Below are 18,153 nucleotides of genomic sequence, written 5' to 3'. Positions count from 1 at the left end.
TCTTTGAGCCAGAGCGGGCAGTAGCAGTTGTAGGTGCAGGGGCCGGACTTGGTACTGGGCCTGAAACTGATCTGGATCTTGTCATTCTGGGTGGCAATGTGGACCATCTTTTTGATTGCTTGGAATCAGACAAGTAGACAACATCCTCCAATGCTCTAATTTTTCTTTTCTCGGCTGTACCTGAAACAGTAGTTTTTTCTTTCCCTTTTCGGGAAGATTTGCCCACGGGCACAGAGATAATGGGAACAGAATCATGTGAGGTGGGTACAGGGATGGTGACCTCTGCTGATTTCGAGACTGGGATGGTTATGGGAATAGAGAATGCAACACACACCATGGGAGACACATATTGATTAATATTACGAATGGTGAAGGGAGATGACACAACATGCATTAAATCAGATAAAGGCACAAGATTTTCAGGTAATTTATGTGAAGAAGACTCATACGGATCACCTTGTAAAGGAATGGAAGGGGCACACAATTCACTTGAGGTGGACACAAACTGATTTGGCAAAGAGATGTTGAAATCTAGCTTTCGAGAAGCAGAAACTAATTCATCTAAAGGTGAAGAGACTACCATGGTTTCCGGGGATGAGAGATTCAACTCAGATTGTGGCGGAGGCGGTTTGGTTGATTCGGCCGGAAAAGTCCACGGCTCCACAGATATGAACCTAGCCAGAGCTTGGATCTGTTTGATTTCCCTGTCCGAAAGTCCTTCAAGAAGGCCTGCATGTTGCTTGATCGTTGCGAGAACTCGATCCGTATCATCAGATGTAAGTGGAGATTCAGCATTGATGATGTGTCGAAAAAACTCCAATCTTTCGGATTTGGTTGTGAAAATGGCGAAAGGATTGTCGTCTTCCATTGTTGAAGGTTCAAAGTTTGAGAGTGGTAAAGATGAAGATGAAAGGTGTGGGTTTGGCGTGTAAGAGCAAGTAAGACAAGAAGGATTTTTAATTAATGAGCTTCTTAAAAGTTGTGATGGATGGGATGAGTGATGTGACTAGTTTGTAGGGGTAGTAGTAGACTCATACTAGGAGAGAGTGGTGGAAGTTGTTTGAAATTAATATTTCAATACATATTATGTAATGGTGGAATTAATATATAGATAAATAAGGTAGCCGAGCCGATTAAGGAAAAAGAAGGTATATGGGTGAGAAGAATTAAAACTAAGATGGAGAGTTTTAGAATTTTCCTGCAAACAAAAAAAACAACAACTACGTTAAAAAAATAATTAAGGATTATTTGTTGTACCGTTGTTGATGATTAAGCTGTGGGATTACAAACACCAAGGGCAGCTCTGAGCAGTTCAAATCTCGATTTGTCTAACGGCTTGGTGAATAGATTTGCAAGATTTTTATCTGTTGGAGTATATTCCAAGATAATTTCTTTCTCTTCGACTAGCTCACGAATAAAGTGGTGTCGGATGTCTATGTGTTTCGTCCTGGAGTGCTGGACTGGATTTTTTGAGATGTTGATTGCGCTGGTGGTGTCACAGAACAATGTCATACTTTGTTGTTCTATACCATAGTCAGCTAACATCTGACGCATCCAGAGTAATTGTGTACAACAACTACCCGCCGCTATATACTCAGCTTCAGCTGTGCTGAGTGAAATCGAGTTCTGCTTTTTGCTTAGCCAGGCGACTAGATTTTTTCCGATAAAAAAACATCCGTCGGATGTACTTTTTCTGTCGTCAGCATTTCCTGCCCAGTCAGCATCACTGTATCCTGCAAGATTCAGATTAGTATCGTTCGAGTACCAAATACCATAATTTATCGTGCCTTTAACGTATTTTATAATACGCTTTACCGCCTTTAGGTGTGACTCTTTTGGATCGGTTTGATAGCGTGCACACATACCAACACTTACCATAATATCTGGTCGACTGGCTGTTAAGTACAATAGGCTGCCTATCATACTTCTGTACATAGTGGAGTCTACAGATGTGCCTTTTTCATCTTTGAACAATTTTGAAGTCGTAGAGATAGGAGTACGGGCATCCTTTGCAGATTCAAGCCCAAATTTGGACAGAAGATTTTTTGCATATTTTTCTTGCGAAATAAAAATCCCTTCTTTAGTTTGACTTACTTGTAGTCCAAGAAAATAGGTTAGTTCGCCTATCATGCTCATTTCAAACTCTTGTTGCATTACCTCGACTAGCTGGTCTGTCTCTCCTGGTTGTGTGGATCCAAAAACGATATCATCTACATACACTTGAGCAATTGTTATGTGTTTACCTGATCGTTTTATAAATAACGTTTTGTCTGATCCTCCTCTTTTGTAGTTGTTCTGAAGAAGATATTGAGTAAGTCTTTCATACCAGGCTCTTGGGGCCTGTTTTAAGCCATAGAGAGCTTTTTGTAATTTGTAGACATAGTCTGGATGATGTGGATCTTCAAACCCTTTTGGCTGAGCAACGTATATGTCTTCTGAGAGATAGCCATTTAAGAAGGCTGTTTTAACGTCCATCTGAAACAACTTGAATTCTAGGGCACAGGCAATCGATAGGAGTAGTCGTATTGACTCTAGCCGTGCAACAGGGGCAAAAGTTTCGTCGTAGTCGATTCCTTCAATTTGGGAGTAGCCTTGGGCTACAAGTCGTGCTTTATTTCTAGCAATGTTGCCAGCTGCATCGGTTTTGTTGCGAAAGATCCATTTGGTACCTACAACATTGACATTGTCAGGTTTGGGAATTAGAGACCATACCTTATTTCGTTCGAACTGCCCCAGTTCTTCTTGCATGGCCTTGATCCAGTGTTGGTCTGTTAGAGCTTCTTTGACATTCTTTGGTTCGATCTGTGAGGTATAACAAGAATATCCCGCTAATTGAAGGTAATCACGTTTCGGTTTACCTCTGGTTTTTACGCCGGAACTAGGATCTCCAATTACGTTTTGTATTGGATGAGTTTTCTGGATGCGAGTAGGGATATCAATGTTACCATGATCAGTGTCAGATTCAGACTCAGACTCAGTTTCTTGCTCTGGTTGAGTTGACAAGGGAGATGGCATAGGAGACTCTGGATTAGGTTCTGGACAACTTGTGTCAGGTTCTGTCATTGGTCCAGGCTGAGACGTTGTGATAATATCACTTGGTTGATCATCGATTACAACATTTGTGGACTCCATAATGGTTTTGGTAACTTTGTTGTATACACGATATGCCCTGCTGTTCGTTGAGTAGCCGAGGAAGATGCCTTCATCGCTTTTTGTTTCAAACTTTGCGACAGGGTTTCGATCCTTCAAGATAAAACAGCGTGATCCGAAAACGTGAAAATATTTAATGTTTGGTTTCTTACCTTTCCATAATGTATACGGAGTCTGATTCGTGCCTGGACGTAAATAGACCCGATTGATGATGTGACATGCAGTGTTCACAGCTTCTGCCCAAAATATTTGAGGTAGTCCTTTGACATTGAGCAGAACTCATCCCATTTCTTGAATTGTGCGGTTCTTCCGTTCAACAACTCCGTTTTGTTGAGGTGTTTTCGGAGCTGAGTATTCATGTGTGATTCCTGTTTGGTTACAGAAGGTATCGAACAGATTGTTGTCGAATTCTCGTCCGTGATCACTTCGGATTCGAATGATGGGCTCATTTCTTTCTTTTTGGAGTTTTAATGCCAAAGTTTTGAAAGCTTCAAGGGTCTCAGACTTGTCCCTGAGAAAGGTAACCCAAGAAAAACGAGAATAATCATCTACACAAACTAGTATGTATTTCTTACCTCCAACACTTTCTGTTTGAGTTGGACCAATGAGATCCATGTGGATCAGTTCCAGGCAGTGACTTGTGTTTATAGTGTGCTGCGCTGGATGAGAGGATTTGGTTTGCTTTCCTGCTTGACATGCACCACATATGGTTGGTTTGACTTTCAGCTTGGGTAATCCACGAACACCTTCGATTTTCACAAGTTTGTCAAGAAGTCTGTAACTTAGATGTCCTAGCTTTTGGTGCCAAAGCTCAGTTTCATCTACATTGATCCTGCAACACAAAATATTGTTAGTAAGAATATAGCAATTATCAGTTGACCTTGTACCTTCCATAGCACATTGATTTGCTTTGTCTAAGACACTGCAACTATTTTTGTTGAAGCTCACGTTCCAGTTCTGGTCACATAGTTGACTTATACTTATAAGATTTGCATGAAGTCCTTTGACTAGTAGAACTTTCTCCAGTTTTGGCAGACCAACTACGTTTAGCGTGCCTATACCAGTGACTTGTCCTTTTATACCGTCGCCAAAGGTAACTTCACCTTTGCTTGTGTTTACGTTACTCAGAAATTTAGCATTTCCTGTCATGTGACGTGAACACCCACTATCAAAGTACCATTTTTCTTCTCGGCCTGTACTCTTAGAGTGGAAAGATACGAATGAGATATAATTTGTCTTTTTCACCCAGATTTGTCTTGTAAAGGGTTGAATGTTCTTGTGTTTGAATTTCTCGATTCTTTGATCCTTGTAGAAGTAGTAGCATTCCGGTCTGGTATGACCCCGTAACCTGCAATAATGACATACTGGATTATAGGATTTATAGTACGGCTTGAGTGATCTTACTGTACCAACGCGATGTGTCGTTGTGCTAGATTCTGGAATATCTCCTCAACCAGGACCTGACGCTTTGACAAACACTATTTTATCCTTTGAGCTGTTTCCTGTGAATCCTAGACCAGATTTTGTAGATGTCTTTCTTCCAGACTCAAGGATCTCATCAAGAGTAGACGTGGTATCCATCATTTGGATTTGGCGTTTGTAGGTGTTCAGCTCCTGCTTTAGAGTCTGTACCTCTTGTTTCAGTCTTTCTTCTCGGGCCAATGCCTCTTTGAGAAGTAGATCCCTGTCAGCTATTTGAGTTTGATACACTTTCTTTGCGTTTGTTACAATCCCTATTTCACTAGTTAATCTACGATTTTCTTTTCTTAGTGCTGCCCATTTGGGATACAATTTATTAAATTCAATTTCAAAAGATGATTCACTTGACTCTAAATCTTCTGCAGAATTATACTCGCCTCCTTCTGAGTCAGCAACATCTTCATGACACGGTTTAGCAGCCATATGTGCAGTAAAAGCAACAAAATTCCCAGAAATTTCGTCTGAGTCAGATCCTCCTGTTTCACCGTCCGAGTCATTATCACTCCAAGTAACTGCTGACATGGATTTCTTGCGTCGAAGATAGGTGGGGCACTCTGCTTGTACATGTCCGAAGCCCTCACATTCATAGCATCTGATCCCTTTACTGGTGGATTTCTCTTTGGACTGTCCTGGACGTGAACCAGAAGACTTGAAGGTTGATGAACCGGATTTAGAACTCGCTTTAGATGATGACGCCCCCTTTTGCATATTCTTGTTTCGTGAACCTTTTGACACCTGTTTCAAAAGTTTAGAAAATTGTTTAGTAAGAAATACAACTGGATCATCACCTATTTCATCTAAGTCAGGTGCACAATTATTTTCTTCAGCGGTAAATGCTACTGTTTTTTGTTTTTTTTTTTTTTTGTGTGTGATCTGTTAAGATTTCCATCTCATAAGTTCTTAGATTCCCCATTAGTTGTGTTACAGTCTTTTTCTCCCAGTCGTCATGTTCCTGGATTGCTGTAACTTTCATCCGGAACCGAGGTGGCAGTGATCGTAGAATTTTTTTCACCAACTTTTCTTGAGTGAACGGTTCTCCGAGGACCATAGCTCGATTTGCTAGCTCTTGCACACGAGTGTGGAAGGTCACGATGTTTTCATCTTCATTCATCCGGAGCTCCTCGAAGTCTGACTGTACCAATTGCAGTTTCGATTGTTTTACCGACGATGTGCCTTCATAGGTAGCCTCTAGTGCTTCCCATGCACCTTTAGCTGAATCATGGCCTGCAACAATAGGAAACTGACTTTCATGAATTAGCCCATAAATAATATCTAGTGCCTTATCATTGTGTCCAGCACTCGTTTTCTCAGCTTGGGTCCATTCATTTTCAGGTTTCGTCACTCGAGTTTCATCCTCACTGGAACTAGCTTTGGTTGGATGATCCCATCCTGTTACAATGATACACCATACTGCTTCACCTTGTGCTTTGAGATGAGTACGCGTGCGCACCTTCCAATATGCATAGTTGTCACCGACTAGCTGGGGAAGAGCTTTAGTATGCTCCATTCTGTAGCACTCAATAACCCGTGAGATTGAACAATTTAACAAAATCAGAAATAATAATATTAACCGCTGAAGGATTGAGATCAAGGGACACGGAGTAGCCAGATCGTCAGACTAATAACTTAAGTCTGGAGGCTCTGATACCAATTGAAAAAGCCCGTGTATCTTGAAATCAATTTAACACTAAGGATTCTACTTGATATTTTATGTTACGAGACAATTTCGTTGTTTAATTAAATCAATTTAATCAACGTATAAATAACGAAATTGAAAGCGTAAATAAAGTAAAGACACAGTAGAATTGTTACGCAGTTCGGAGCTCCTTCTCCTACGTCTGCGGGGCAACCCACGTCTGCCCAATCCACTAGATGTTCACCACAGAGTATTACAAGAGGTAACTACAAATGGCTCACAGCCTTTACCACTACAACTCTTCTAAAACACCTACTCAGGACTGAACCGTGCATGCCATAACCATCTTTGGTGTAGCACTTCAGTTGTCACAGGTACTGATTTGCAGTACAGATTTAAATCACAAATAATATAATCAATATTAAAGCAGTAATGTAGGAAGCTTGCATATGAGATCAGAATTTCAGAATTGACAACTTCCTCTTTCGTTTTCCCTTCCTTATATACTGTATGCAACTCCCATTTCACCAAGCCTTGATTGTAGCTTCATATGTGGCTTGAATTCTTCTCAACCACTCATTCATTAAATGAGATCTTCAGACTTGCTTCTTTGTCCAATTCATTAACAATAAATCTCCACCACACATTTTAGCTTGGTCCAATAATACTAATTACAAATCAATTTTAATTAACATTACATATTAATAAAATAAACTAATAAATTAGCCAATCTAATGTGTACCATTTTGTACACTTACAATGTATTATTTTAAGAGTTTATGTATATTATGTTAAGAGTTTATGTATATTATATTAAGAGTTCATGTTTATTATGTTAAAAGTTTACGTATATTTTATTATACAATTATGTACATACGAAACAGAAGATTTTTAAGGCGCACGATATAACAATTGCTTTCCACATTATGTCTTAGACTTGGTTTTTCCACACGTCTTAGATTTGGGCTTTTCACACGTTTTTTGGTTCTTAATTTGTCATTATTTCATACTTGAGATCTCCAAACTCAAAATTATTTGCTATTTCATTACAAGGAAGTATCTTGGGGAGACCACCTTTAGACATTAATTTGCTGCCTCGCATAACATTCAAACGTGAAAAATGCCATGGGAACTTCCATTCCAACCACTACATCATATTTAAAAGTCAAGGTGTTTTTTTTTTTGGGGATGCTACTGAATCTATTATAATGTAGTATCTATCTCCACTGAGATTCAAATCCACGACTTTTCATATGGGAGTCCAACCTTGGTGTCATTAGACCACAAGATCTTGACTTCTTGCTAATATTTTATCAATTGAACTTATCATATATGATCTTTTCCATGCATACCTTTAGATAATTGTAACAGGTTTCTTGGTTTCACCCAAAAAAAAAAAAATGAAATTAATTTTCATCCATCAAAATTAGTGGTAACAAATTAAACTTTGATACTTGACTCCTAATTCTCTGAAGAAAACTTCTAATTTCGCTTAGCTAGTTACTTTTTTTCGGAGTCTCGCACATAGACGGATCTAGATTTTTATTTATTTTTAGTGGGGTCGAAAGATTAATACAAAAGAGATAGTTTGAAAAAAAAAACATTTAAAAGCATAACCATAAATATTATTGGATATGATGAGTGAAAAATCAAAACACATCAAAACTTTTTTAAAAATATTTATACCAAAATATGAAACATAATTAGGTTGATAAAATGATTCAAATAGAAAATACATTATAAATTATACATCTCAATATTAATATAAAAGAATGTTTGCAAATATTATACTTTAAAGAATAAAACTAAAAAATCACTATTAATATTTCTTTTTTATCTTTTTTGTTGCCCAAAGATATCCCTCCATCCGATAGCCAAAAGACTAATCCTCCATCCCAACGATTAGCAGACTAAGTGGTAAGAGACTAGCCAAATAATTTGCTCCATTCACATGGGTGGATCACTATTAATATTTCTAAAAGACCAAAAAAGTGTAAAAATCCGCAGTGAGAATCAAATCTTGACCTTTCCAAAATTGAAGTCATAATATATGGGAGCGGGGGTGGGGGCAACTGCCCCCACTGTAGCTCCGCCCGTGGAATAAGATGGGAAGCAATTATAGTCCATATTACTTTAATTTCATTGTTCATGCACGTCTGACATGCAGATTGAAATGTATTAATTGGTTATTGGAAAGTAAAGAAAGGTTGGATAGAATGAATTATTGATTTGTTGACTTGGAAGACTTGGAGCCATATTCATCTAAAATTATATTCCAAGAAATTTACTTGGAAGACTTGGAGCCATAGTCATCTAAATTATATTCCAAAAAATTTACTCGGTAATAAGGATTAAGGAATATAAAATATTTATCTATTGACTTTTTTTTTTTTTTTTTTGAAAATATCTATTGACCTTTTTAGTTTGAGACATTTAACAATATGCAATATAAGTTGGTTTATCTTCTTGTGATTACTTAGTACACACCATCAGATAATGGATGTGAATTTCCCTTATCACTTAACATATATAATTAAGGGCACGAAATTAACTTAGTTAAGCTTATGCTAGAGTCTGGTATTTCATAATAATCTTAATCTCCAGCCACTTACTAAAACACATTTATACACAACACATATACAATAATAAAGATAATTGAACTTCTCCTAAAAGGTTGAATCCCCAACCCTAATGATCCTCCACAACCCAATCGGATGGAACATTTGAGAGGATGTAAATCACGGTGACTTTTTTATTTTTTTAAATATGTTATATCATCCATGAGACTAAATATAATTACTACTTCTAAAGTTTAGAACAAAATATAATAATGGCACAAGAATCACTAAGGAAATATTTGGTAAATAGCTGTTAGTTAAGTTGATTGGATTAGTTGATGAGTTTGAGTAACTAGTTGATAACATTTGCTGATTAGCTAATTGTCTAATTGTAATGATTTCTGGGTCCACTTGCACAGGCCTCATTGACTCATGGTCATCAAGTGCTGTTTCCTTCAATTCTTTCAATCATTATTCTATCTCTATTTATTATATATATGCACAACAAACTTATTAAATAACACAATCATTGCAGCTTATCTTCCCAAGCTAGAACTCAGCCATGTCTATAATCCTCATACCAATTATATTATCCTTCTTTCCCATATTTCTTGAAGCGCAGACTGGGTATCTTCCTGCACATGAAAGTGAGCCTCGATCATATCTCTCTCTCTCTCTCTCTGTTGTTTTCTTTGGTGATTATTAATTTTCTATATGCAAATTACATAGTATTTCTTAATTTGGTTTCATGTATGTATATGGCAGTCGATGCACTTAGGGAAATAGCTAAAGAACTGGGCAAGGAGGATTGGAATTTTAGTCTAAATCCTTGTGACAACAACTCAAATTGGATGACACCATATAGGGAAGATATGCCTCTGTACAATAATCCCTCACTTGCGATTGTAGTTTCCCTGCAGCTGGTATTTGCCATGTGCAAAGCATGTAAGCTAAGCTCTTCCTTCTATCCAACTCTCTCATCATCATCTCACATTTTACTTCAAGTGTCTTTGCTGGTTTTTTTACTTAGCCCGTTGCCCCGTATTAATTTAGTGTATGTTTAATAGTATTTTTAGTGTAGTTTATATATATATATATATATATATATATATATATATATATATATATAAATTTTGTATACTAATACAAAACTTAATATTATGAAAAATTGAATGGAAAATAACTTCAGCCAACCGAACATATAAAATGGGACAGAGGAAATATCAGGTAAGTGCTCAAAAATAGATTCGGGGAACATGATCCTTAATAGTCTCTATTTTTTTATTTTTTATTTTTTATTTTTTATTTTTGTGTAAACAGAGTTTTAAGGGGACTGGATCTGCAAGGTGTCCTTCCTCCTTCCTTGGTGAAGTTACCCTTTCTCAAGACAATGTAACAACACACACTTTCTATGTTCACTATTGGAAATTATTGAATTTCCGACCACCTGAAAGTAATCTTAAATCAAGTTGAAAGCAAAAAGTGGTCGGAAATAGCAACAAAAATTTTTCCGAATACCAAAAGTGATCGGAGCAAGGCTTTCGACTTGATTTAAGATCACTTTCAAGTAGTAGTGTTTGCTTGATATATATTGTTTCCATAATTTCCAGTAGTAGTTTATGCAATAATCTGTTGTATATATTGTTTGCTTGATTAATAATATTGTTTACGTACTTCATGCAGTGATCTCACCCGCAACTATTTAAGTGGTACAATTCCCCCTGAATGGGCTTCTACCAAATTGGTAACTATGTAAGTTGTATTGTGTATTATAAGTTATAGCCATACAATAAGTGTATGTCATATATCCATGCTAAAGAAGTGAAAGTTTGCAGCATTGTTGGTGTGAATCGATTGTCGGGGCCAATTCCAAAATACTTGGGAAATATAACAACTCTTCAACAATTGTATGTTCCCTTAGCTTAGCTTGCTCCTCGATCTCACACATATAGTACAATTTTTTTATGAGGAACTAATTTAATTAAATGTTTGGACTTTGTCCTAATTAACAACACAACAAATGATCAAATTTTCAGAAGCTTGGAAAACAATATGTTCAATGGAACCGTTCCACTAGAGTTTGGGAATCTTACCAACTTACAGAATCTGTAAGAATATAATCCTTCTCTTAATTTAACTATTAGCTGATTATATATATTAAATTTTCGTATGTTATCACTTGTTTGACGCTTTCTCTATTATTTTTGCTCTCTGATCTGTAGCATTCTTAGTGCTAATTATCTCACGGGTGAATTGCCAAAAGAAGTACTTAATAATCTCACAAATTTGAGATATCTGTAAGTGCATGCATATTCCTAGCTAATTTATGCTGCAACTCCAATCCTTAGCTTAATTCTATACTTTTTGTTTACTACTTGTCATGTGTCTTGGGAAATCAATATATTGCAGCAGGCTGAACAGTAATAACTTCACTGGGAAACTGCCTAGCTTTCGATCTTTAACAAACCTTCAACGACTGTAAGCATTCAACTCTAACACTTAGAAATTGATGAAATCATTAATTTTTTATTGACATATGCTAGCATAAATGCATAATATATGATTGGCAGAGAGCTTCAAGCAAGTGGTTTTGAAGGACCCATACCTGAAAACGACTTTATACCGTCAGACTTGACAGAACTGTGAGTTGAGATTGATTTCCTTTACAATATAAATTAATTAATACTCAAGTTCTGATTATTATATGATTGTCAATAACACAAACCTGCAGTAGAATCAGTGACCTAAATGGAGGTGTCTCGAGTTTTCCTACATTAAATAACATGACAAACATGAGAAAGTTGTGAGTATCTCATTTTCTTTAATTTCCAAAATATGAACATAAGTTTCATAATTCACTACTGGAGATTATTGAATTTTCGACCAACTGAAAGTGATCTTAAATCAAGTTGAAAGCAAAAAGTGGTCGGAAATAGCAACAAGGGTTTTTTCCGGATACCAAAAGTGGTCGGAACAAGCTTTTGACTTGATTTAATATCACTTTCAGGTAGTCGAAAATTTCAGAATTTCCAGTAGTGATTCCACTATGAAGTGAAGATATTATTTATGCAAAAAATAATTTTTGGTGCAGGATGTTGAGTAGGTGCAACATTTCGGGGAATTTACCTGATGATTTGCATGCTATGGCAAACTTGCAAATGATGTCAGTAACTAAATTTCTCGACTATTTAATTTGTCTGGGGAAATTATTTATTTTATACTACAAATCATGTCAATAAATAAATTATCCAGTGTAATTATTTCAGAAAATTTTCGTTTCTGTAATTCTGTTCTTTAATTTTCTTTATTAAAGGACTAAAATTCCATTTTCTGCTTTCTCAACTTGTTAATGTCATATTAGCTTACGGTTGCTTTACTGTTTTGTTATTATATTGAGTTTGCAGAGATTTGAGCTTTAATCATCTCGAAGGAGGGATTAGTGGTCTTCAAGGTCTTCGAGGTCTTCAAGGGCTTCAATCTGATAACAAAGTGAAGTTTCTGTGAGTAACAAATCAATTTTGATGTTAAAAATTTTGCTAACTTATTTTTACTTTTGGTTCGACAAGTATGAGACCATTTTCACATTTGGTCCATAATTATTAAAGTTTTTAAATTTAATCTCACAACTTTTAAATCATTGTCACATTTGGTCTATCGAACTTAAATTCCAGCTATTGGTGACAAATTTCAAGCAAATGAATTATTTTACGGCTAAATTTGTCATTTTCAATTACTTTTTTCTTAAACTATTTTTAAGATAATTTTGTAGTGAATAAAACTGTCCTTTTTCTAAAAATAAGGTTAACAAAAAGTTTATCTTAAAAATAAGTTTAAGAAAAAAGTATTAAAAAATGATAATTTCACCCTTAAGATAATTCACTTGCATAAAATTTTGTCACCGGTAGCTGAAATTTAGTTTGGATGTATCAAATGTGGCAAGTATTTAAAAGTCGTGGTACCAAATTTGAAAATTTTAATAATAGTACACTAAAGTGAAAATTATCTTATACAACAAAGATACTAAAAGTGCAACATAATGAACAATTAAGGTACTAATTAAATTTGTTTTGGAAATTAAGAAGGACCAAAATTTCAAAACTAAAACAATTCAGGTGTAAAAATGTTATTTTCGCAAGAAGATATTTATTTAACATTACATACTATGTTTTATAATTAGAAAAAAAATATAAATTTTAATTTATATATAATATGATTTGATGGATAATGATGTTTTAGTATTTTAATCATAATCATAGCTTGTACTAATTTTGTTACACTAAAGTATTAATTCATATTTATATTATGCAATACACTGAAAAATAATATATAATATCATTTAAAAATATATAAATTTATGTTTATATTATACAATATAATATACATTACTCACTTGAATTGTAACACCTTACTAAATTGAATTTTTGTTATATGCATGTTCTTAGGTTTCTAACGAACAACAACCTTACCGGGAAAATACCTTCATGGGTTCTAAATCAAAATTCCAGATTGTAAGTTCAGTCTTATACATTAGATGAGTGGTTTATATCTGAGTTTTCAATTATTCTCTAACATATTTTAAAAGTTGGTGTATAGTAATTACGGCAGAAAATTAAAGAATTTTCGACCACCTAAAACTGATCTTAAATTAAGTTGCAAGCCCTTGTTCCGACCATTTTGGGTATCTAAAAAACCTTTGTTACTATTTCCGATCACTGGAAAGGTGGTCGGAAATAGCACCCAATTTTGTAAAGTGGTCGGAAAAATTAGCTACTAAAAAGATTGGCGAAAATTCCCAACTCAGTTTAAATTTGAATTTTTTTTGACCACCTTTACTTTGTGGTCGGTATTTTCAACCACTTTTCGATCATTTTTTAGGTCAAAAAATAAAAGATTTCCAGCGGTGAACATAGATCTTTCCTACAATAATTTTGATAAGAGCTCAGTGCCACCAAATTGTCGGAAAAACATGTAAAATTCTATCCCTTTTATACATCTACTCTTTCAAGTGTTCCTTCAGACATAGATCATTTTACCTGACTTTCTCATGTTTTATCAGAAATTTTTTCAAAAGCTACAAAGGAGGAGAAAGTTCGTAAGTTTTAACATCTTTTGACAAAGATATTGACCATGTTTGGTAACATAATTAACTTATCAACCAATTTTGACTTGTTTGACCACTATTAGTTGTTTGACTAGCTTAGTTAAACAGTCAATAACTCAATATAAGTGTTTGATTAATTAGCTTTTTGTAACAGCTTATTGCTTCAAAATACTAAAGGCCCGGTTTGGTAACATAGTTAGCTTATATGTCAATTTTTATTTGTTTGACCACTATTAGCAGTTTGACTTGGTTAAACAACCAATATGTGTTTGATTAATTAGCTTTTTGTAACAATTTATTGCTACAAAACGGTAAAATTCAAAAAACTACTCAAAACAACTTTTACGATTAGTTTTTTGAAAAAGTCATTTTGCACGTAATCAGCTATCAGCTAACAACTAACTTAATTACCAAATTAAACATCTTTCTACAATCAACTAATGCTATCAACTAGTCAAACCCACTAACCGAATAAGCTAACAACTATATATTAAACACCCCATTAACACTCTTATGGCCCGTTTGGTTCACGGAATAGGCCGGGAATGGCATAGCATTCCCAGTAATAGGCATATTCCTTTGTTTGGTAACCATTTCTATTACCAGGAATATTATTCCTGGTAATAGCCTATTACCTCAAATAAGGTAATAGCTATTACTAGGGGCCCCCCCTGGTATTAGCCTATTACTGAATCCTCAGTAATAGATTTTAGAATTTATTTTCTTTTTTACCCTTTTCTTTAACCTAATTTTTTTATCCTATATATAAATTTATCCTATTTCACCACCGTCGTCGCCACCACCACCACTACCACCCCAGCACCACCACCACCACCGCCACCACCATCACCACCACCGCCGCCACCACCACCGCCGCCACCACCACCACCGTCGCCCCCACCACTGCACCGCCACCACCACCACCGTCGCCCCCACCACTGCACCGCCACCACCACCACTACCACCCTAGAACCACCACGACCACCGCCACCACCACCATCACCACCATCACCACCACCGCCACCACCACCACCACCATCGCCAACATCACATATTTTTATAAGGGTATTTATGTCTTTTAAAACATATTTCATTTCTATTCCTTAAATCAACCAAATACTGTAATATAATTCCTAAAGTCTATTCCTTCCGCAAACCAAACCATAGAATACAATTCCTATTCTATTCCTTGCCTATTCTATTTCTTATGGAATAGCATTCCTATTACCTCAAAATTCATTCCGTGAACCAAACGTGCTGTTAATGTAATATAGTCCCCAAAGGTTTTCTTACTTGAGCTCCATTTTGGCTTTGTATAGAGATGCTGCAAAGTGTTTTCAGCAATGTTCGAAGGGTAAGCACTGCTCATCATATCACAATATATACTTGCACCATGTGTCATTTGCACTTGACAAGCAATAGCCATTTTATGTTTATCATTGTAGACCAATGTCTAGTTCATTTTTCTACAGATTGGTATTCATTTCACATCAATTGTGGTGGGGGCAATGTTTTGATTGGTGACACTACATATGACGCAGATGTAGATAACACAAGCTTCGCAAAATTTGTTCCCACTAGAGAGAACTGGGTAACCAGTCGTACAGGGATTTTTTGGGATAAAATTATATCCCTAAATGACTATACAGCAACAAATATATCTGTCATCAGTGGAAAAGACATCTCTGAAATCTACAAGACTGCTCGTTTGTCTCCTTTATCTCTAACGTATTATGGGCGCTGTTTGGCAAATGGAAACTATACTGTAAAACTTCATTTTGCAGAAATAGTAATTAGAGATAATAGATCTTTTCAAAGTCTTGGAAGACGCATATTTAATGTTTATATACAGGTTAGCTAAGAATTTTAATTTAAACGGATGACTTCAATGTTTAAATGATGTGCATTTGACTATAGTGATTTTATTTATTACAGGGTGAAGTGAAACTAAAGGATTTTGAAATTAAAACCGAAGCACAAGGAGTTGATAAAGCCTTGGTTAAAGAATTTCAAACAATTGTCAGAGATAAAACTTTAGAGGTGCGCTTTGAGTATGCGGGGAAAGGAACAACAGCAGCCCCAAGTAGAGGAACATATGGACCTTTAATCTCTGCCATTTCTGTGGAATTTGGTAAAATTAGTTATGGCTTCCATATTTTTAATTAATAGCACATATTTATATATTTAGGTTTTTATTAATATGTTTGTTACTTTCTAGCCAATTCTGTAGATTCCAAGCCTCCCAAAAAGCGAAAGACTTCAATCATATTTGGTTCAGTAATTTTTTCTTTGATTCTTACTTCCACAATTCTCTATTTTGCTTGGTGGAAGATCTTGATAAGAAACATGACCTCAACTAGAAAGGGTAATATATGCAGTTAATTTTAATTACTTTCTAATTTTGTATAGGAAACCTGGACATTGTGACAATTTGTTCAATCCCAAAACTCATTCTTTCTTGCACTAGAAATTTCTATAAAGTTATTGTTCTTGTACAGAACTACGAGATCTTGATCTACGAACAGGACTGTTTTCCTTCACACAAATTAAAGTCGCTACAAACAATTTTGATGCTGCAAATAAGATTGGGGAAGGTGGCTTTGGGCCTGTCTACAAGGTAGAGTGAAATATGATTATCCATAATATCTGTTAATTCATGCCTTGACATTTTTGCTTTTGGACTTATTTAGATGCTTATGTTAGTGATCTTGGATTAAATGTTTTCTATGTGTATAGGGTACATTATTGGATGGTACAGTTATTGCTGTAAAAAAACTCTCATCCAAATCAAGTCAAGGAAATCGCGAATTTTTAAATGAAATAGGCATGATTTCTTGTTTGCAACATCCTAATCTTGTGAAACTTTATGGGTCTTGTGTTGAGGGAAAGCAATTGTTGCTGGTTTACGAGTACTTGGAAAACAATAACCTTGCCCATGCTCTTTTCGGTAAATCTGAAATCATAATTAATTTTCCAGCTAGTCATAATAAAAACAATAATTTTCTTTATATGTATATGCAAGATATGCTACTAGAGTATAGATGATTTAGTTTATTTTATATTGAGATAAAGAAAAGTGTTTTGAGTTAACAGTTAATTATAGGTTCAGAAGAGTGTCAACTGAAAATAGACTGGCCTTTCCGACAAAGAATCTGTCTCGGTATTGCAAAAGGCTTAGCTTTTCTGCACGAAGAATCAGCAATAAAGATTGTTCATAGAGATATAAAAGCCACCAATGTGCTTCTTGACAAAGAACTCAATCCAAAAATTTCTGATTTTGGCCTTGCTAAACTTAACGATGATGGAAATACACATATTAGCACAAGAGTTGCAGGGACAATGTAAGTGTTATCTTGTATAGTTTCCTTATTTTGCATTTCCAAATTCTTCATATAATTGAAAGTAATTGTAGGTTGCATAAACATCTTCATTTTTAAAAAGTTTATTGCTCTTTTGAAGAATTGCTAAAGTTTTAAATTGATTACTTCGTCATTTTGACAAATTTTGAATCTTCTGACTTCATTATACACTTCTCTACGTTGAATCTTTCAAGTAAATGAACTATTACTCTTTACTTATCTATAGAGGATACATGGCTCCTGAATATGCGATGTGGGGCTACTTAACATACAAAGCAGATGTTTATAGTTTCGGTGTAGTGGCACTAGAAATTGTTGCAGGGAAGAGCAACATGAAGTATCATCCTGAAGAGAAATATATTTGCATCCTTGATTGGGTGAGATATCAGTACTACAAAACCCAATTCTTTGATTGTAGACCTTACAAACTAAGTGACCTATGTTTTATTGTACAATTTTCAGGCACTTGATCTTCAAAAAAAGGGGAACTTAATGGAGCTAATTGATCCAAAATTGGGTTCTGATTTTGACAAAGAAGAGGCACTCAGAATGACCAAAGTGGCTCTGCTTTGTACTAATCCTTCGCCAGTGCTAAGGCCATCCATGTCTGCAGTAGTCAGTATGCTTGAAGACCATGATGATATTCTTGAGTACAAATCCGATCTACATGAATTCAACGTTCAAGCAATGAGAAATCATTATGATGAAATTCTAGTCAATTCAAGCAATTCTCCAAACATCTCAGAGTGCACATATCTAAATATGGAATTACAGTAGTCCGTGGTGTTAGAAAATATTGGTTTTTGGTGTAAGAAAACTCAAGGAAAAATAAGATTCAATAATTTTGTGTATCAAATACACTTTCAACAA

The 18,153-nt window shown here is 35.4% G+C and overlaps 1 protein-coding gene and 1 pseudogene across 1 annotated transcript in view; one reads left to right on the top strand and one right to left on the bottom strand.

The window, feature by feature from the left end:
* Positions 1-11,789, bottom strand: part of LOC109184611 (probable leucine-rich repeat receptor-like serine/threonine-protein kinase At3g14840) — a 23,856-nt gene extending 12,067 nt beyond the window's left edge. The window contains exon 1 of the mRNA XM_019334632.1: positions 11,683-11,789. The gene's annotated coding sequence lies outside the window, so the exon portion shown is untranslated. The remainder of the gene's footprint in view (positions 1-11,682) is intronic.
* On the top strand, positions 9,359-18,153 carry LOC109184599 (annotated as a pseudogene).

This window comes from Ipomoea nil, unplaced genomic scaffold (assembly GCF_001879475.1).
Source record: "Ipomoea nil cultivar Tokyo-kokei standard unplaced genomic scaffold, Asagao_1.1 scaffold1266, whole genome shotgun sequence".
Classification (NCBI taxonomy): Eukaryota; Viridiplantae; Streptophyta; class Magnoliopsida; order Solanales; family Convolvulaceae; genus Ipomoea; species Ipomoea nil.
Note: the sequence above shows the minus strand (reverse complement) of the source record. Positions and strands in the feature narration are given on the sequence as shown.